The sequence below is a fragment of the Zosterops lateralis genome, assembly GCF_965231275.1.
Source record: "Zosterops lateralis genome assembly, chromosome: Z".
NCBI classification, from domain to species: domain Eukaryota; kingdom Metazoa; phylum Chordata; class Aves; order Passeriformes; family Zosteropidae; genus Zosterops; species Zosterops lateralis.
In genome coordinates this window covers 83,685,332-83,701,699 of record NC_139800.1, presented here as the reverse complement: position 1 = coordinate 83,701,699, position 16,368 = coordinate 83,685,332, and positions in this window count along the sequence as shown.

The following is a 16,368-nucleotide window of genomic DNA, read 5'->3' as shown; positions in this document are numbered from 1 at the left end:
AGTGCACTGAGGTGCACAGTCACTCTGGTACTGGCTCAACAAGAACAAAGTAAAAAAGCAAATTATTTTCCTTATGTCTTCAGATATGTAATGCCAATTTCTGAAGTAAGTTCAGATTTTGGATGCACTCATCTGTTGGGGCACAAAAGCAGAAACAAATGAACAGGACCTCAAGTGACCACAGTATCAATAATACATGACAGAGCAGCAGGGGAGAGTTTGGGAGTATTGCCTTGAAGTGGTAAGACAAATATTTGAGCTGCAGATCCATGCAGTCAGCTCATACGTAATATGAGCTTCTCTAAGTTAATTACACTTCTAATTTCAAACTGAATATAACTGATGCTATTCCTTATTTTAAATTCATTATCTAGGCTCTGGTTGAGGTACCTACTCAGGTGTCTGAGTGGAACAAGGAATTGTTTCACTGTATATCCAGGTGTTTCATCTTTGTGCCACTAATTGCCAGCATTTATTTGGTGTTACAAGTGTTTTTAGTTTTTTTCCTTTCCTATTACATGAGGGTGATGAATATTTTGACCCCTGATGATGGTAATGAACTATTAGATAAATGCAGCAATAAGCAAATTTCCCTCATTACTTTCTCATACATTGATACATGAGAAGCAATGCAGGAAGATGCTGTAAGAGTCATTCAGCTAATTAATAGCTAAACCAGATTCAGAGTTTTGGAAGTCAAATAATTTGTTTCATAGGTTCTGGTGTTATCTTGCTGCTTTGGAGTCTTTGCTTAAAGAGTATGAGAAGTTTGTGTAATCAGATAACCACCATTGGATTATAATTGTTCTGAGCTAGGTGATAGCAGGGGAAAGACATGTGGAATAACTTCCACTAGGGAAAAATAATAATGTTTCCCACAGCTGCAAAAAGAAATCAATCATAAGTACAGTATGAAACCTTTTATGTGCAAATAGTCTGTGGCTGATTATGCAGTGAGGCTGATGGAGCAGTGCTCACTTTCAGAGATGGAGCTTCTCTGTGCCAGACAAACTCTGTGATGTTATTTTCATAAACTCTGGTCCTAGCACCTTTCTGCCTTCAAACAAGCAAAGTAATTCCTGTTTTGAGCAACATTTCTATATAGATTTAAAATTAATAATTACTTTTGTAGCAGAAGGGGTTTGTTAACACTTTGAGCTCTAACAAGTTTGTGATGTTGGCTTCTTATTTTTATTTAGAATTGGACTCTGACAACAAGTAGTTAGGTGCATTGTATGAGCTACAGTAAATTGACTATATTATAAAAAACTAGTGTGTTTGGCTCATGGACAGATTTGTGAGGAGATTTGTTACAAGATTTTTTCTTCACCATTTACATTTTCAGCCTTTTCCTTACCAGTCTGCCCCATCAGGGGAAGCGCAGGTGAGACTGCCTAATATTTGTATTGTTGGTACCCATCTTCCAACTGAAAAACCATTTTCCTCAGAGTTAATAGTTGTATGTGCTTTCTGGCATATTCCACTTATTGTAATTGCTTATGTAGTATTTAACTTTACTTGTAGTAAAGTATAAAACTTAATCCCTTGGCATTGAATTAAATCCCTTTATTCTCCTGACATTGGGCCATGCCTGTGATTGGTGTAGCATCAAGATAATCTTTGCAGCATTTCTGGCCTCTGATTTGTATGGTCTACTGAACTATTGACCATGCTCATTTTAACATGTTATATGCATTAGAAAATCAATGTGGCAGAGCAGATGGAAGCTTTTAAACCGATATGACCTCTGTGACCAAAATGTTTCGTTTTGAGATCTTCTGCACTGAGCTAAAAATGTGTGAATATTGGACAACCTTGGCTTACGCAGATACTTAGTTTTACAAGGGGTCTTTACAATATTTTTAAAGTGTATTTTAATTTTTCTTAGCAAGAAGTTCTATTTACATTATCTGTTAGGAAAATCTTTATTTGGTTGGTTTGATTAAAGTCTCGGGAGGAGAACAGTTTGTGCATTACTCACAGAAATAGGTTGGTTTTCCACTAGGTAACCATCCTAGTTTGGCACTGAATAAACCTTGCTAACATTCTGGGGTTTGAACCACACCTATAGGTTGGACTGCAAAATTTGTCAGCATTGATTTTTCTGATGAACACCCTGTGTGAAACAGATCAGAGTTTAGCAGATCAGATGAGACCCAGCGCGGAGAACACGGAGCTGCTCCACGCAGAGCTGGCTGAGAGATGAGGGATGCAGAGAAAAAGCTGCAGGTGAAGGGATGGGAGAAGATGCCAACACCAACAGGGGAGAAGGGAGGACTCAGAGGTGATAATTAAAACTGCCAAGGAACAGAGCCGTGTTCAGGAGTTATTTTGTGCAGTTTTCAGGGATTAAAACTGTTTGCATGTTTTTTCTTGGGCTCTCAGTGTTGAACTCCTGGCCCAGAGTGTTCAGACAAGGTTACAAACCCAGATGATGCAGCTGGCAGTGATTGTGGAAATGTCCTGCTCCTTGCCATACAGAGCAATGAGGGATGTGTCCATGGGATGCTGTTTGGAATGCTGTGTCCTGCTCTGCTGATAGCACATGTGGAATGTTTGGGGACAGCTGGGGCTCAGTGCAGCCCAGAATTATCAAACTGTGCACAGCTTTCCAGAAGTGGCTCATGCTATTTCCAGGTTAGACAAGGGGTGCTGTGAAGTTGCCACTGGGACCATAGGTATTATATTTTCTATGGTCTGAGTAGAACATCATAGCAGAAAGTCATGAATTACTGGGATTTATTGTGCAAGTTCTTCTATTTCCATTTTGGGAGGCTGTTAAATATAGCTTTGTAATTTTTCAACAATAATTATTTTAAATCCTAATGAAAACGTCTGTAAAATATGAAAGAAAACAATAATCAAAAATACTCAGCTGAGCAGGGGCCTGACTGAAATGAAGACCCGTTCCCTTTTCACAAGGGACAATAGATATCAACCTCACAAATTGTAAAACTTCAGGTGAAATTACTGATTTGAGTAATAAATTCTACTTAGTTTTGAATGCTGGTATGTGAAATTGGTGCAAATTTGAACTCTCCTGTATTTTTCAAATAGCAGCACACTCAGGGCCTATGGAAAGTAGTAGGCCACTGTCCCTTTTTAAACAGATTGAGAAATGCTATTGAATACAAGAAATTAGGTCAATTGCTGCTCTGCTTAGTAACATAATAAAAATAAACATGAGAAGACATTTTGAAATTGAACTAGTTAATAATATCCTCCTATTAGGATTTGCGTTATAACCAAATGAAATTAGTTTAATGGGAAAATGTAATAATATTTTGTAGATTTTTTTTTCTTGTTAAGTTAACTTTGTATATTTTAATGAATACCTTAATTAGGTACCTTTATTGATGCAGATATTTTGGAAATAAAATTTGCTTCTATGTTCTCCTTCACACACTGGCATCTATTAAAATAAAAGTAGCCCCGTAATGACTAAAGGGCAATTATTTTAAAAACTTCCTGTGCCTGCTGAAGCAACTTGGATGTGATGGTTCATCTGTCTGTAGGCAGGGATACCTACATGGCTTCTGTGGGCATAGAGCTGTACTGCTTTTCTGGTGTTAATTAATGTGATTGAAAGTTTGTTAAGCATATTGCCAGTGGTCTGTTCCACTCTCTGTGTGTGTGTTTGTGTGAGCACTCTTAAAATGGGATTTAAAGCCTTTTGTAGCTGGCTGTTGAATCAGTGGTGATGGTGTATTGGATGTGGAATATGAGAGTATGAAATGATTGCAATCTGTGAAGGGAGAATCGATTGACTGACTGAAAATTCCCAACACATTCTCTCTCAAAAAAAAAAAAAAAAAAAAAAAAAAAAAAAAAAAAAAACCAAACCAAAAACAAACAAACAAAAAAAACCCATATGGCACAAATGTAGAGATTTATGTCGTGGGGCTCACGGACTTGCAGGCTTCTGCTTTGGCAGTGGTAAATGTGAATTGGTTTCTTTAAATATCCCTGAAAGCTCTGAGAGCTCTCCAGACAGGCACCCAAAGCAGATCAGAGCCTGCAGTGAGGGGTGTTTGGATAATAAACGTCTTTATTGTCGGGGTTCTGGGAGAACACTGAGGTGCAGTGGAATGTTCCAGAAGGAAGCAAACAGGCTGGAGCAGTTCATCCATCTTACTGAGACAAGGGGTTATGGCTTGAAATAAGTCTCAGTCCAACAAGGACACTCTCACTTAATTAGGTCAGTGAAATGAGATTTCTCTCCCATTAAGAGAGTTCCTGACAATGAGTTGAAATGAACAACAGAAGAGTTTTTGGAGGGGATGGGGATGTTAAGGGGGTTTGGACCTCAAAAAGAAGACCAGCTATAAAAGCCGATATTTTCCAAGCTGATAAGGAAAGAAAAACAATGTTAAAGTGTGCATCCAAATACACAAAAGAATGCAGATTGTAGAGTAATTCTGATTTCTCTGTATTCATCAGTATTCTCTGATGGGAACTTTCCAGGAAGAGCTCTTCCCTGAGGGTGACTTTCTTGACAGGGATTTTTGAATAACCACAATCTGAGGCATAAGGAACACAGAAACACGAGAAAGCTGTCTTCTAAATTCCTTCCAAAATCTCCATAAGGGATTACAGTTCTCCATCTCTCAAATTTAGTAATATATTAGTGTCTTCTAGCCTACTGTGAGGATGATTTTCCTTCGCAGGATAGATACTTTCAGAACAAGATAATGCTCATTTCCAGGTGTTTGGTTCATTTTGAAAATTTTTTATGTTTGCAGAAAGTCAACACTGAAATTATTTCACGTGGCTTGTGAAGTGATTTTGTTCTTCAAATCTGAAGTAGCTGCAAGGAATCACGTGTTGCCCACATGTGGTTTCTATTTCTGAAAGAGTCACTTAAAAGAGGCCTCAAAAGCAGCACCTTTGCATAACTGTAGTGTTTTTGAGGCTCCTTTTCTGTGCCATACCTGTGATTTCCAGATTCCAGCTGGGGTTTAGATAAGCTGGGTGAAGTGAGCTGTCTTGCAGTAATGATAAAAGGAATCAAGAAATATAAATACCTCCTACAACCCTTGAAAAATGCAGTGGCGTATTGCAGCAAGCCTCAGATGCCATAGTGATGTTATGTCTATAAATCGTTATTACAGAATATTGTGCTATTGCTATAAAAATACTTCCTTCATAATTGCAGACTTCAGGACAATGCTGCAAAAATATTTCACTTGCCTTAATTATCTGTAGTCATGTGAAATTTTTAAATCTGAGATACCATAATCCTTTTACTCCATTTTTAATTTACAGTATTGCTTCTTGACATTAAGCTGTTAAACCCATGTATTATAAGTTCAGAATAACTTCTTTTATGTTCTGGCACTAAGCTAGAGTTCTTGCCTTGTCTACTAATGTTGAATAATGGAAAATAATTAACTTTAAATTAAAAGTGTTGCTTTTTATTATATGTCAGTATCAGTTATAATATGGATTTCAAAAGACATTTTTAAGTGCAGGCACAAATCAATTATACATAAAGAATAAATTATCTCTATGGCAGAAAGTAATACTTGTTTGATGAAAGGCTTGTTCATGAAATGAAGTGCCATTACTGTCAGATTGTGTGGGGTTTGGCTGTCCTGGGAGGGAAGGTGCAACTGTTCCAGAGGCTCAACCTTGTAAACATACAAGAACATTAAGAAAGGAGTGGATGCGCTAAAATTGCCCTTTTGCAAGTTTGTTTTTTTTTTTTTTTTTTTTTTGAGGCTCAAAGAAGAGCTGATAGTTGCCAGCTATGAATTCTAATTTTTTTTGTAAGAACTGTCTTAATTTACAAAATATTTTTTAAATTCAATGCTTTTGATATCTTTTGTTTTATCTAGGACTTTTTCTTTGTAATTATGTTATTACTATTTTTTAACGCACAAGCTTCTGATTTTTTTTAAGCAACACTTTTGTTAAAAATGGAAATCCTCAGTGACTGCCACTAGAAATTTGATGGTTTTACCCATGACACCCATAAATGGTGGTTAAACTGTAACTCTGAATGTAAATCACAATTATTGAGTTTGGAGATGATTTATGCACAATGAAAGGGTCATAATTTCTTTCATCACCTTTATTTTCCAAGAGCAAAAACAAAAAGATCAAGTTACTTGATTTGTCTTTGGTTTTGTTTTCATTTTTCTCCACTTTTTTTTTCCTCCCATTTATGAGTTTCCATGATGGAAATAGAATTTTCTGCAGAATTTCTGTATACTTGTGAAAAAAAGGAAAAAAAAAAAAAAAAAAAATGGGATTCTCTATGGAGATCAATGTCCTTTGTATAATAGTTAATATAGTGAACATGTTATATGGATTCAAATTGTTGTAGATCAGGACAGAAAATTAATAACAGCTAGATTTAGAGAGAGTTCTATCATGAGAATGAATGTCCATGAAATGTAAAATTATTCCACGTTACATAAGCGGGTTTGTGTAAGTGTAATGCAGAGTGCATCTGAATTTTTAATTTTTTTTTTGCCTGCTGCAATCAATATTGCTTCTGCAGCGTTGCTTTTCTGTGCAGATCTGTTGACTATAAATTCCTTTGTGCTGTTTGCCATTGCTATTACCACTGAAACATCTCACCTGGTGGCTTTTTAGAATAGGGCAGGGCAGTGATTTAACAGCAGCATTTTGACTCCCCATGAACATCGTTAGATGAACCAATGATTAGACTGTCAGGAGCCGTGTCCCACTGTTGTACCTACACAGTTGTGCTCAGGATATTATTATTTTAAGGAGAAAAAAGACTGATACAGCTCTAGCCAAAGGTAATTTAATCTTTGAATTCTGTAATAACTCAGACAAACAGTATTTTTTTTCGCCGCAGGACCTTTCTTCTGTTCAGCAACAAAAGTTAATTTTCATTCTTGCTTAGCATTAAAGTAAAATAGTTACTCTGTGTGTGTCTTTAGTGTTTCTCAGAGTTTGTGGGGTGTTCATAGGAAATTGAGAAATGAAAAAAAATCCCCAAATATGTGAATAGGATATATATTGGGGAGTTTAATCATCTGTATCAAATACTTGCATATTTGGTGCTTCAGTTATAAAGAATTGTATGTGTTCAATCCACACGTGAGATACAGCAAACTGCAGTCTGTGATAGTTCTTCTGTGGAAGCTGTACCTTTCTTGGGAATGGGAGTTTGATAATGAGGATGGGAATGCTGGACATGAATCCACTGGAAAAATCAAGGAGCTTCGCAAAGCTGTGCCAGCCCCTGGGGCTGCCAGGGAGGGATGATGCTCAAGGTGCCCTGACTCCAAGGATAATATTCCTTTCCCAGCACACACTAAGGCAGTTCTCGGCTCTCTCTCCAAGAATCCCTGTATTTTCAGGGATATTCCCAGGGGGAAGCAGCAAAGTCACTTTGGCAGTGATGACAGGTCTGTATCAACTGCAGGAAGCAGAAAAAGTTGTGTCTCTTCATGCGCTCATGCAAAAAGTCTTCACACTATGGCTCAAAAGTAATTTCTTCCGTGAAACAAGGGATTCCTCCTTCTCCCAAAATAATAAAATTCAAATAAGGAAAAGAATCCCTGGCCCCTGATTTTCTGCTGCAGCGTTCTCTGAAATAATTTTAACTTACATACTCCAAGGTCAAACTTGTTATTAAATGCTGTCAGAGCAAAAGCATTTGTTTGGGTGGGAAAACCTTAAAAATAGAAAGCCAAGCAATGAAAAATTCTGCCCCACATTATTCCCTGGTAGAATAAAGTGTTTTGTTCTGTTGTAATGTGAAGTAGCACACTGGACATTTTCAATAGAGACACTGCATTTTGAACAAAATTGAAAATAAACCAAACAACTACTGGCCCAGCCCTGATGTAGAATTGAGGTGCTTAAAAGGGACGAGGGACACAGAATCTCACCTTACTTCAGGAACCAGGGAGGCCAGGAAGATGAGAGTCCTTCTCTGTTTATGCTTGTTCCTTTTTATTGAGGTTTGCTCTTCTTTATCAGAACCTTTCCCAAATGGATAGTGGGGGTTGGTGTGAAGGTGGGATGAAGAGTTGTTTACTTCTTTTTGTTCTCACATGTTAGATAAATTACATTTTCTCACTTCTGAGGGGTGAAAAGGCTTGAAAGTTACCCAAAACATTTCCCAAGAGTATCTGTGCATCATCCTTGAGAGTCAGTGGGCGTTGGCTAAAATAATGGGTCAGAGCTGTGAAATGCAGCTTCACTCTCTGCATAGCACAGACACTAGGTGAGGTTTGAACAGTTTGCTGAATTGGTAATATCTCCAAAAGAGTAAAGTAGAGTTTCCATCATCCGTAAATTGCCATAATGTACACTGAATGTCGTGGGCTGGAGTGTCAAACACCTTTCAGATGCAGGGGTGAGCAGTGCTGGGATCTCTTCACCAAGTTTAACCTGAAAAATATTCTTAAAACTATAGAAATACAAGCAATTAAAAAAAAAAAAACAAAAAAACAAAAAAACAAAAAAAAAAAAACAAACAAAAAAAAAAACAAAAAAAAAAAAAAAAAAAAAAAAAAACAAAAAAAAAAAACAAAAAAAAAAAACAAAAAAAAAAACCAAAAAAAAAACCAAAAACCACCCAACAAAAAACCCCACCTTTTTCTTCTCTATCAGCAGATCAATATTTACAGCATGTACAACTTAAGTAATATATGCAAATTATTCCCTTTTAGCTTTCTTTTCAGAATGTGTGAAACATCTTGAGGCATCATGTAAGACTAAGAAATTATAGTGGAGCTCAGTAAAATGAATACCTGTTAAAGCAATACATCCTGTATGGGATACGATTGCTTGTGGAAGATGTCAAAAACTTGAACAAGAGATCAAATGATTAGATCTGTAAGGAAGTATTAATCTCATTATAGCAGTAAGATATTTTTACCTTACAGAAATAGGAAATACCGAGTCTGCTTCAGAGGAGGTTGCTCCATCCTTGGATGGCAAACTTTAAAATATTTCAGCCTTTATTTTAGAAGCTATTGTTTGAAATATGCTTCATAGAAGCACAGAATGGTTTGGGTTGGAAGGGACATTAAAGCCCATCTTATTCCAACCCCCCTGCCCTGGGCAGGGACACCTTCCACCACACCAGGTTGCTCCAAGCCCTGGGTGTTTTGGGTATTACCAAAAGCTATTCATCAGCTTATAAAGTTGTATCATTTCAAAATGTATTAGTCAACAAATCATAATTTATAAATCATGATATAGAATATTTTTAGGATGGATGTTTGGTGTAATCAGCTAATGTGTTTTTAATTATGATTATCCCTGCCCAAGAATGGAAATTGTTCTGCTTTGCTATCTAAAACACATAAATTAAAACACTTGCTGACAAAATTTAATCAACAAAGAGCAAGCAATTTTCCTTGAGTCTGAGAAAAATACACTGGAAATAAAATTAAGTAGCAGTAGTTACTCTCAGAAGAATGCTCTGCAGTCAGTGTGAAGCTGCTTTCATTTTCCAGTAAGATGGGATCAGGGATACAATGGTAACAGCTGGATCTCCTAGGGAAGTTCTGTTGTCACCTGAATTCACATATCCTGGTAGTTTTATAGGGGTATTAAACTCTGCTCCTAAACATTTCTGGAAGAGAGGTCAGATTTTAATTGGATTCAAAGATACACATTGCAGTGTCCTTAAATCACTTATCCAATACTCACCACAGGTTGTTGGTTGGTTAAAAAGTTTTCTAATGGCAAATGATTCTGACAATTTGCCCATCTGTAAACTGCTCTATCACAGTGAATTTCAGGAATTTATCTAAAAATATCTTGTTTTCTCAAAGGAAAATGCATCAACCTCATGAATTTCTTTATTATGGAAGGTATTTTAATTTACAATGAAGATATTTTAGTTTTTGTGTAGCAAACAAGGGAAAGGCTCCCAACATTGAGTATTCAGGTTCTGGTTCTTCTGTGTATGTTCCTCTCCCCAGCTCACAAGCAGTCATTGTATGGATATTGATGAGGATATGGAAATTACTCTATCAGCACAGCTTGGTCTCCACTTCTGCTTTGAAGTTCCAGCTTTTCTATAACAAGATAAGTTATCCACTGACATAATTTAGATCTTTTGTTATAGGATGTTTTACCAGAGTTCATTTTCTGTTGTTTTTTAATCCATCTGCAAAGCTCAGCTTTTCTTCCAAGGACACTTCAAAATGTGTTTGTTTCCCTTTAAGTATGTATTTCACCCAGTGGTAAACCCATACTTTTATTTTTGTTGGCTAGGAGTCCTTGTGCCAGCAGAGGTGATGTTTGAAGTTGTGAACACCTGCCTGTTAGGAAATTAACTGAGACCATCAACTCATTTCACCAAAGCCAGCAAAGAGCTGTCAGATGGCAGTGATATAAACTTTACAACAGCAATCAAAATTCTTGTGAAACTGCCCAGAAACAGTTCTGAAGGAGGTGAGAGGGGAAAAAAAAAAAAAAAAAAAAAAAAAAGACAGGTCATATTAGCAGTAGAGTTGGACAAGAAGCAGCTGTGTCAGCGAAAAGCACAGAGCATGGGGTATGAACAGTTTGAGCAGCAAAGTGCAGAATGTGCTTTTTAATAATATTTAAATGAGCCTTTTCTCACACTTCCAATAAAGACAGTATCTCCTGTCTTGTTTATGAGAATTCAATGTTAAAACAGTGAGAAGTCTTAATATTATGCCATATCAGATATGTGCTGCTATAACCATGTTTGCTTGCAATCCTCCTCTTGCTTCATGGAGGATTTTCTCTGTAACTCTGAATAAGTAAAAGCCTTCAAAGGAACAATACGGGAGAAAATGGAATAATAATAATAATAGCAGATAGACACTGTCTTTATTATGATTATATGGTTCTTGACAGCAAATTAATTCATGATGAGTTATTAAGCCAAAAAAGCAGTTCTGATGTTTGAAAAGCAAAGTGCCTGTACTCTGTGTAGGTATACTTTGTTCTCTTTCACAGGTCTACATCAGGCATTGTTCTGCTGCCATCAGGGAAAGCCTTATGCTATTGTATATTCCTGACAGTTGTAAATGTGATATTATGGAGTTAGAGTTATGGAGGAGGGATGCAGAGGAAGAAGGTGATCGGTTCTGACTGTACTGAGGGTGCCCTCTGCAGAATGTTACACTCTGCTAGCTTGCAACTTCTTTATTTTGCTTTTTTTAATGCCAGAAATGCTATAAAGTTGCATATTATTATGTTGTTTAAATGCCAATAAATGTTTATTCATACAAGAAGGAAAGGAAAAGGGAAAATTACAAAACTGAATTGGATAAAATATAAAATTTGCACTGACCAAAACCCAATCTCCTCCCAGTTCAATACCTGATGGTGACTGTGATAGGTATCTCTGGTCATGGACAGAATTTCTTGTCTTGCCCCATGTGCACCAGGGACATTCAAATTAATACACGGTGGGTTTCAATAATACTAATTGTTTTTCAGAAAATTCAATACTAATAGGAGGTTTTGCATCCAGGTCACTTCCCTTTCCTCTTGTCAGGAGGTGGAGGAGGATTGTTTGCTTCAAACCTTGCAATGCCTTTGAAAAAAGAAATTAAATTTGTTGACACAAACATTGATGCAAGAGATCAGGTCAGATACTTGAGCACGCAGCTCCTTAACCAGGTGAGCTAGAGATACAGGTTTGTGGAGAAGGAAGGTGAAAAATATGCTTAAAAATAGGAGAACATATGGTTTGTGCTTTTAAACTCATCCAAAGTACTTTTCCTTTTCCTCCTCTCACAACTATGTGAAGACTTAGCTGGTACTCAATTAGTAACATGCTGTTATGTGCTGGCTGTGTGGCAGGACAGACAGGATATGTTAATGTAGATAAATTATCCTTTTTTTTTTCCTTTGACCCAGTGGGTTTTCAAAACTATTCTCTTCACTTTCATGTGTGAGATAGCAGGACATGGGGAGAATTTTGATTTGTGTTTCTTTACACCTGGAAGGGGAGACACTGTGAATCCACATGCAGATGTTCAGGCATCAGACAAATATATTGCCACCAGTGACCAGCAAATAATGAATTTCTTAACAGGAAATTTATTTCCTGTCATTTATAATGAATTATGACAACTTTTCAGGTCTCAGGTAATGAAGTTTGAGATCAATTTTGCTTTCCACATATTTTTGACAGAACCTACGGATCTGACTGTTAAAACCATTCTTTATGTGCCCAGTGATTTCTAAAATTTGAAGTGAATGCATGATAAGCTGCAAAGCAGTATTAGTGCATTTTAAAACAGTTTTAGTGATCACTGAGAAAAATTACATGACCACTTCTGGGAGAACATGGGAAATATTTTATGGATTTTGATGGGTTTTACTTTGTTTTAAGAGTGTGTCATCCCAGTGCTGGAGCCTAGTCTAGAAATAGTCCCTGTGTGGTATTTTCAGGGCTTGAGTTTCCTGTAGTTGGAGTATAATTGCCGATTTTATATGCTAAAAATGAAGTAAGAAAAATCCTACTCAAGTTAGAGGAGTAATTTATACAAAAAGACTTGAATAAACCTGAAAACATAGGAATGCTACCATAGGTCATCTAGTTCAGTATTGCCACAGAAAAATTCTAGGGAAAAGGGGAGAACAGGGCAAGAACACAATAGATCCATCTAGCAGCAACCATCTTACAGCTGATTCCACCTCACTAACTTTGAACCTCAGTTAATTTCTGTATTTAATTACTTAATGTAAAGCAAAATTTGGTTTTTGAACATATGTGGAACTGCAGCATCTACAGCATCCTTCAGCACAGGAATAACCGAGCTCTTGTGTGAACAAGGTCCCCTCCATTCTCCCCCACTTTTATTTTAATTATTTTTTTTGGATCCAAGCAGGTGCTGCCACCTTCTGAAGCCTTCTCAACTCTATACTAAAGGGGAGAGAGCTACCACTCACTGCTCAGCTCTTCCACCATGAAAAGATTCACAGGGCTCAGCTCAGCTGCCAACACCTCTGTGCTGTCCTCCCTTCTTTCTGAAAGCTCCCAGTCTCAGTTTCCTTATTTTCCCTGTTGATTTCCACTCAGAGATCCCTGTTCCTGCATCTGGATAATTGTCTTGATAGCCTTTTTGGGAAGTTCTTCATCCAGGGGATGTTGGTCCAAGGTGGGCAAGGTCAGTGCTCACCCCTGCCGACAACATCGGGGCTTTCTCTGCAAAGCAGAATCCTCCAAAACACCTCAGCCATGACAGGCAAAGTAAAATAAAATAAACTAACATTGGGTTTTTAGTCTGGGTCTGGGATTTCAGTGCCATGCAGATTTTCTGTTGAAAATCTGGGTTGTTGAACTGGTGTCACTCCCAGCTCTGACGTCTGGCAGCACATCACGAGTTTTACTGTACAATGGAACCCCTGAGGTGAAGAGAGGAAAATAAGGGTATGAAGAAATCTCTCAGTTCTAGGAATGATCTTACAATTTCACATGTAGCTGTATGTACAGTGTAGGATTTAGAGGTACTTCAGTTGTATATTTAATCTGTTCAGGAGATCTAAATCAGATTTGGCTACTACTTACTTATTTCTTGTAGACAAAATTTCTTCTGATGTTTTTAGTCATGTTTCTTTGTTGTTCTTTAGGTCCACTTATTTCTTTATCTTTCTTTATTTATTATTTTCTTGTTTCTTATATCCACTATTTCATGTATTATATTGGTATTGTTTAATTGTATTATACTGGTATTGTTTAAAATTTTCTTCCTACGTATATCTTCAGCAGCACTCAAAGAATTTGAAATGTACAAAAAAAAAAAAAAAAAAGGTATAAACAACCCTATCATGTTTAGTTAAATAAGAGATATTTCTGTTTGCTTCTCTGGTGGGCAACATTATCAACATTAGGCATCTATGATAATATCAGAGCTGTTTATTGTTTCAGAGAGTTAATAGACCATGTAAAAAAATATTCTATGGACCGTTTCATTAAAACTCCACTAGAGAAGTCTCATCCACAAACCTTTCCTCCATTCAGCGAGAATTGTCCTTTCTGAAGATGTTGTCTTAAAATAAAATAGTCTAAAATAACAAAGTCTTATCAAAGATTCCTTAAGGTTTATCCAAGCTTCTCTTAAACAAATCCCTTAGAAATTTAAGCCTAGATTACCAACATTTCCTCAGGGGCATCTCTGCTGGACTTCTATAATTAAAAGCACAACTAAACAAAGAAAAAAACAATGAATAAATAACAAGGAAGTAATATAATAAAATAATTTCAGTTCCCAATTAAAAAGGATAGGTATGATGAACTTGAGTAAATAGTACACAGGATTTTCACGCCACCTTGTGCTGGGAAGGTCGGGATGACCTCTGATGGTGACAGCTGAGATTTCCATCTGGCCTTGGCACCTTTCCATGTCAGGATCTTAAAACTTCACCTACTTCATTTCACATCATGGGCTCGAGCTCAGCCCTTCCCTTGGTCCTGCTGCAGTTTCTGAGTGTAACTGCACAAACACCAGCCTTTCTCCTGCTTTTCCATATGCTTTTCCTAGGACCCTTGAGAAGGTGGAGGATTCTGAAATGCAGATAAAAGGTGCAGAATGATGGGAAATACCTGCTCGTCCCACAGTGAGCGTGGGCTGCTATCCTGCCCTGTTGTGCAAAGTGTTTGTGCCAACAATGAGCCTCGTGGCTCCTGCAGGATGTTAGGGAGTTTTGTGTTCACTCAGGGATTCTCAAGGATGAGGTTTCATTCTCAAAGCAAAGCAGCAATAGAATAGAAATTAGTTCTTCTCTTAATCACTCAAATGTCATTATTTGAATTGCAGTATTTACACTGGTTGCTGACTAGTGAGACCATTTGAAATATTCTCATCTACTCCTTTCTTCAATTATATCTCAGGGCTTACCAGGCAGTTTCACTGGCTCAGTTCTCTAGCTGGTGATTTTTCAATTAAGATGTGAAACATTTCTTTTTTGTTATATGGATTTAATTAAAATTCTTTGAAATATAATGCTTGGGGTTTGTGTGTCTGTCTGTTACAGGGAAATTAAACTACTGTTGCTTGTTCTATCATTTAGAGAAAATTCAATTCTTTATTCTCAAAATGTGGAACTATCTTTGAAATACCATACAAACAGTGGTTGCCACTTATTCCTACTTATCTTCTAGTTCTTGAACAATAAAAATAATTTTGATACCTTATTAAAGCCACCAATAAGAATTTGGTTTTGCAGGATTTTTATTTCCCCTCTTTGCTGGATTACTAAACTAGTCCATGCTGGTATTTTCATAATTAGCTTTCTTATAATTTAGTATTTAATATCAAAAATTATGTGACAGGTGAAAATTGCACAGGACACTGTTTATCACTTCAGGTTTTTCTGGTCTTCCAGTGGTGTTGCCTTAAAACCTGCAAGACTCAAAATATCTGTAAAAATAACAGCCATTATTTGTTTACAGTCTCTGCTTCTCCATCAGACTAGTACCATTTTGAAGTCAATTCTAAGACATTGAAATTCAAAAAGAAAGAAATGCTGAATTTATTCACTTAGTCCAAGCAGGTTCATAGCAAAGTATGAAGATTAATAATTGTTTCTAAAATTCTCTGAGATGGAGGGCCACACTAAGTATTGGCATTATTTTATTATAATGGAATATTGAGCCTTCACCTCAACATGACCTATTGCTATCCACTGTTATATGGGCAGAAGAATTTGCTCTGTGTCAAATTTGGTTGTGCAGGGAATGATTCAGCCCCTTGATTCTTGGAGAGGGTTGCTTGTATGGAATAAAAAGAGTCCAGAGAATAACAGAAAAAGGACTAGAAAGTGAGCAGCTGGGACAAGCAGTACTTGTGTCTCTTGAACTGTCCTTGACCCTGCCTGTGAGAGTGGTGAACATACGTTAAACACCTGTGATAAACATGTGGGCACTTCTCCTTTAATGTGCATTTCAGGATTATAAAATTGTCATCTAAAATTGCTCACTTAAAATAACCCAAACAGACCCAGAACCTGTGGAAGGATCTATGCAGAATCCAGATCTGGCATTCTAGTTTCAACGAAGAATCTGTTGAAAGATGAAATTTTAAATTTAAGTTCTCTAAGTGGCATGTGTGACAGGGCTTGGGAGGATGAATTATAGCTGTCTAGTAGTCTATGGACTTTGAATTTTGCCTTTCAATCTCCAGTTTGGAGAGTGGTGTGGATGGGAAGGGGCTGGTGGATTTGATAGCACAGGGTTAAAATGTTTCTAAAATCATGGGAATTGTACACAATAGATCAGGGGAGGTGGAAAGAAAGGTTGGGCCTGGGTAGGGCTGGGAAAGGGAACCAGGGCTGGGCAGGCCCTGGGAACAAAGGTTGGGTTTTGTCTTTACTGGATCATGTGAAACTGCACCTGCATCATCATCATCTGTTAAATGATGTGATTGTTAATTGTAATGATTG